Genomic DNA, 5384 nt, shown 5'->3' on the forward strand with positions numbered 1-5384 from the left:
ATACTGGTGGCTTCCCTCTGCTTGCGTAGGTTCTGTATCAGTGGTGGTCTACACTGGTGGCTTCCCTCTGCTTGCATAGGTTCTGTATCAGCGGCGGTCTACACTGGTGGCTTCCCTCTGCTTGCGTAGGTTCTGTATCAGTGGTGGTCTATACTGGTGGCTTCCCTCTGCTTGCGTAGGTTCTGTATCAGCGGCGGTCTACACTGGTGGCTTCCCTCTGCTTGCATAGGTTCTGTATCAGTGGTGGTCTACACTGGTGGCTTCCCTCTGCTTGCGTAGGTTCTGTATCAGTGGTGGTCTACACTGGTGGCTTCCCTCTGCTTGCGTAGGTTCTGTATCAGTGGTGGTCTATACTGGTGGCTTCCCTCTGCTTGCGTAGGTTCTGTATCAGCAGCCACAGCAAAACACCATAGTCTGTGGTAGCTTAAACTATAACATTCTTCTGTCATAGGTGTGGAAACTGGAAGCCCAAGATCAAATTGACAGCACGGATGACCTCTGGTGAGGGTCATCTTTCTGGCTTCTGACAATTGCCTCATCCCTGTGGCTCCACATGCCCCCATCAGTGTGAGAGAATGGGGATGAGAGAAAGTGAGCGATCTCATATCTCCTTTTCTAAGGACACTGATCCCGAGGACCACTCTTGACCTCATCTAATCCTAAGTACCCCTCCAAAGCTCCTTTCTCAAATACACCATCTTGAGACTTTGAACATTGATTGGGAGAGCTGCTCAGAGTATAACCTAAGACAGCAAATACTCATCTCTCACACATCCGCAGTTCACTAGATATGGGGGAGGGGGGTTGCACAAGACGCAGGTGCACGAGGAGAGCAGAGATCAACCTTGGGTGTCATTCCTCAAGAGCCGTCCATCTTGTTTGGACTCTTCCTCATTTGGGACTTCATTCAGGTGACTGAGTCCCAAGTCCATGTCTCCTTCCTCTGAACAAACTGTGCTATGGGGGCGGGAGACAAGAGTGTGAGAAAGCCCTTTTCACTCATCTGCTTGTATCACATCTGCTTGTTTCTGTTGAGCCAAGTCTGTTCACATGTAGCGCCATCTTGGTCACCCAGCACAGTCACTATATAGGGCATAAATGACCCCTCCCATCTCTCGAGGCTTTCAGAACTTTGTGTAAGATTGTTGCACTGTATTCTCGGTGATGGCTGTCCTCATATAATATTTAATGTGCAAATTTCACCCTACTAGTGAAACAGTTAAATAATACTTTAACTCTAGTTTTGAGGCAGCCTAGACAGGCATAGGGACATTACAGACTGAAGAAATCACAGAACCTTCTGACAGAATGACCAGTCAGAATTGACTGAGACCAACATGGCTGACCAAAATGACCACTAGCATCCTTCATTTCACTGTAACCACACCTCCGTATCTGAAGCCATGACCGCATTTTAAAATCCCATGGAAGGGCAGAACAATGAAATCAACTCTATTCCAAGGGAAATCCCCGTGGACTCATGGAATACCTTGCCTTCTCCCCATTTTAGTCCATGAACTATCCATCTTTCCACTAAATTTTGCTCATAAAACAAGCTGTCTAAAGTCCCACAATGAACTCTCTCTTGAGAAACCTACACTCATGCTTGAATGAATTTTTTTGCCCTGTAATAAATTCCCTACTGTATTTCCTTTTTGAGTTCTTTCTTCCTCACAGAGTCAAGAACCTGGAAACAGAGTAGAGGCCTCATTCTGGTGTCTGTCTCTGAGATCTCCTCAGTCTTCAGATACTGGTAGCAGTTAGAGCCGTGTTATATCTTACTGAAAATGAGATTTTTTTTTCTAAGTTCATAGGACTCAATTCAATCAAGGTTTAGGAACTAGGTATTCAGTTCAGTGGCGAATTTGGTTGTCTAGCATGCACAAGGCCCTGGATTCAATCACCAGCATTTAAAAAAAATAATCATAAACTCACACTCCAACGGGTTACCCTCTACCTCCCAGTCAATAGCCAGTCTTTCTCTGAAGAGGGCTGGGAGCTGCCTCAGACAAAGAGAAAGAGCAGTATGCACAGGGCCTATCTGCAGTAATTCTCATTCTGGCTGGGGACGTGGCTCAGCCGGTAAGGAATTTTCTGCCAAGCTGGAGAGCCTGGATTCAGTGGCTGGATGTAGGAGGAGAGAAGTGGCTGTTGCAAGTTATACACACGAAAGACACACACACACACACACACAATAAACATTTTTTAAAATTCGGAACATTCTATACCCTGGAAAGTTACAAGGTCCAGGGGAACCAGACAAGGAAAGCTATTGTCCTGACTTCATGAAGACACTGACGTTCTGATAATCTAGCTGTGGCTACTGCCTTCTAAGTTCTCAGGATAACTGAGACCAGGCAATTCCCTAAATGATAATGAATTAATGTAGAAGAAGTATATTTTTTTTAAGTACTAGAAACAGGTTGTACTGAAGTGTCAAATTTAGAGAGGTCCCAGAGGGACAGCATGACTCACATCACGCTAAGCATTAAGAACATGTCTGCCCTGCAGAGCTCAGCACAATAACACCTTCCTGGCTATGGTCATCGCCTCTGCAGATACAGTTGCCATAGCCACCACACTCTCTGCAGGGAGAGCCCACAGTTAGCCCAAAAGAGACCTCAGGAACAGAGTAGACAAGCCCTTGCCCAAGAGCACCCAAGGCCATGGAACTTGTCACTGGGAAGATGTTCCTTCTGGAGTCCGGGAACACACATATTCCTCTGCTGAGTCAAGCCCATGCCCTGTTTAGAGCATAGAGGATCTATGCCTCCCAGAGCCCGCCTCTGCCTTGACAAACGCATCATGCTGACTAAGGACAGACTGTCCAGGACAGCACCTTACCCTGCATGGCACCCACCTGCTGAGCATGGGCTAGCCCTCCCTGCCCACTGACACTCAGATAGCATGTCCGCTTCTGAGTGTCGGGAGAACTCACAAGCAGGATCCAGTCACACAACGACAATATAACATTATTTGGGGATCTCTTTCCCTGGGGAGACTTAAACAAACAACCGCTTTGTTATCAGTCACCAACGGCAAATCAAAGTCCAACTTTCGAAACTAATGAGTTCATGTGCTCGCTTATAGAGCACGGTGAGCAGTGTGGGTGACCCCAAAGTACCCGCACCACTGGGGAGTCTCATCCCAGCGTGTTTGCCGATTTTCACCACGATCGCACGGATGGAGTCCCACTTCAGACAACCTTCTACGGTCCGTATGCTCTAGCACCTTCCACACGCTAGCTAATAGGGTGGCTGGGAGGTGCAGAAGGCAGTGGCCAGATTCTTAGGTGAGAATCCACTGATCCCCGCCCCCACCACTTCCCTCCTTCTCTGAGGGAGTAACAGTCAACAGACAGAATCTGGGGCGGGGGAGGGGAGGCTGCAAGTAGTCACAGTTCCTCTGAAGCAGATGGCGGCTGCTCTAACAGAGGACAGCTCTCTACCTCGAAGTCGAGCAGTAGGCTCAGCAGTGGGGGCCTAACAGGAGGACCCAGTACCCTGCCCACACCCCTGCCACCCCTCGTTCCTGCCCTCCTGTGGCTGAATGGGGCATGCTCACTGACAGGGCATTTGACTATATAACCACAGTGACTTCAAGACCCGGTAGGGAGAGGCTGCCACACTGAGGCCTCTCCCAGCACCCGTGGCTGTAATGATTGGATTCTCAAGGGGAAAAAATGAGAAACGGGGACTGAGTGTGGAGAGATAACGGGAAAGCCTCCCCACCCCCCCCACACACCCTTCCCGCCGTCCCCCCCACCCCCCCCCCTCACCCCGCTAGAGGGAGCTAGATCCTAGGAACACCTAGACCCAGGCTGATAGCTCACATCAGTAGCCCCAGCACTGGCAGAAGTGGCCGTCCAAAGTTTGGCTACATGGAAAGATTTGAGGTCAGCTTGAGCTACATGAGATCCTGTTTCTTTAAAAAAAAAAAAAAATATATATATATATATATATATATATATATATATATATATTATTTGAGCCAGGCAGTGGTGGTGCACACCTTTAATCCTAGCATTTGGGAGGCCGAAGAAGGTGGGTCTCTGTGAGTTCAAGGCCAGAGTGGTCTACAGAGTTCCAGGACAGGCTCCCAAGGCTACACAGAGAAACTCTGTCTTTGGGGGGGGAGGGAGGGGAGAAAAGAGAAAAAAAAAGTAAACCATTATCTGACCATCTAAGAGAAGCCGAACTGAGGACACACCTTGTACTCCTAGCACTCAAGGGGCTGAAGCAGAAGGACCTCAAATTCAAGGCTAGCCTGCACTACATAGGAAGACCCTGTTTCCAAAAGCTGAACTAAACACTATAAGTTTTTACCCAAAGCAGCTAAGCAAGCAGCTTCAACACTGTGTTCATTCAGCCTTTTTTTTTTCACTTGTTTAGTAGACGGTGTGACTTCTAAGAGGCCTTTCACTGTGTCCGGAAAATGCTCAATCACCTACGCAAAAGGAAAACCAGGATGGAAGTGAGTGTCTGGGTGTTGCAGGAGACGGCCCTCAGAAAGCAAGTGTCTGTGAACACAGCCTATCCTTGCCCTTATCCGCCCACTGCCCCTCAGTCCTCACAAGGAGTATCCCATCAGCAGAGGGACACCATGCTGAATGCTACAGAGTGAAATACAAAAGCCTGTGGTTAGAGATTTTATTACGATTTTTCTCCAACCAGGCTTTACCAATCTCTCTGACCTGGGAAAGGTATTACCCATGTGTCTTTCAGGACAAGACAGGGTGTCAGGAAAACAAAGCTACCATGTCTACACCAAGACAACGCCTTCTGAAAACAAAAACCCACTGTTCAGAGGCGCTGCATTGGAGCTCACCCCCAGCGTCTTTGCCTGGGGACAACTTGCTTTGTGTCAACCACCTCGGTGATGTCAGATGCTGAGGAGGACGCCCCTGCAAGTTGCATCTCTTTATGAATCTTGCATGACAGCGCTTCTCTTCTTAAGCACTGGTAATCTGTTTGATGTTAGCAGAGATGGATGAGGGGCCTTGGGTGTCAGCCGAGAAGCCGACGGACGGCAATTGTGGCAATAAATAATCGTAAGGCTTTCCAGTTGCATGGCCTTGACAATTCAAGGGTCTCAAAATATAGCTGAAAGCTCGAATTATCGAGAAAGGGCAACTCGTTCATCCTCCCAACGTCTCACACGAGAGCTGGGAAGAAGCAAGATCCCTCATAAACCCCTGGCCCTGCCTGACGCACGGACTGTTGGCTTCCTGGTGAGAACACACACCTGGGATAAAGACAGACAAGATAGAGCTTTTTCATTGCTCTGAGGGACAGGGAAAACTTTGGAAGTCAAGGGCAGATGACCCTGTGAGCTCGAGAGTCCTCCCAGAGAAATGAGAAGTTGACGGGCAGGCTGGGCAGTCC

The 5384-nt window shown here is 48.5% G+C and overlaps 1 long non-coding RNA gene across 1 annotated transcript; it reads left to right on the forward strand.

Annotated features, from left to right (window-relative positions):
• The first annotated feature begins 3103 nt into the window (after positions 1-3103).
• LOC121433343 lies at positions 3104-5017 on the forward strand. Its single transcript, XR_005972311.1, has 3 exons — positions 3104-3213; positions 4392-4473; positions 4725-5017. It is a non-coding gene; the product is annotated as an uncharacterized LOC121433343 (long non-coding RNA).
• Positions 5018-5384: the final 367 nt, after the last annotated feature.

The sequence above is a fragment of the Microtus oregoni genome, unplaced genomic scaffold, assembly GCF_018167655.1.
Source record: "Microtus oregoni isolate MIOR12 unplaced genomic scaffold, Mior012 000038F_ref0000394, whole genome shotgun sequence".
Classification (NCBI taxonomy): Eukaryota; Metazoa; Chordata; class Mammalia; order Rodentia; family Cricetidae; genus Microtus; species Microtus oregoni.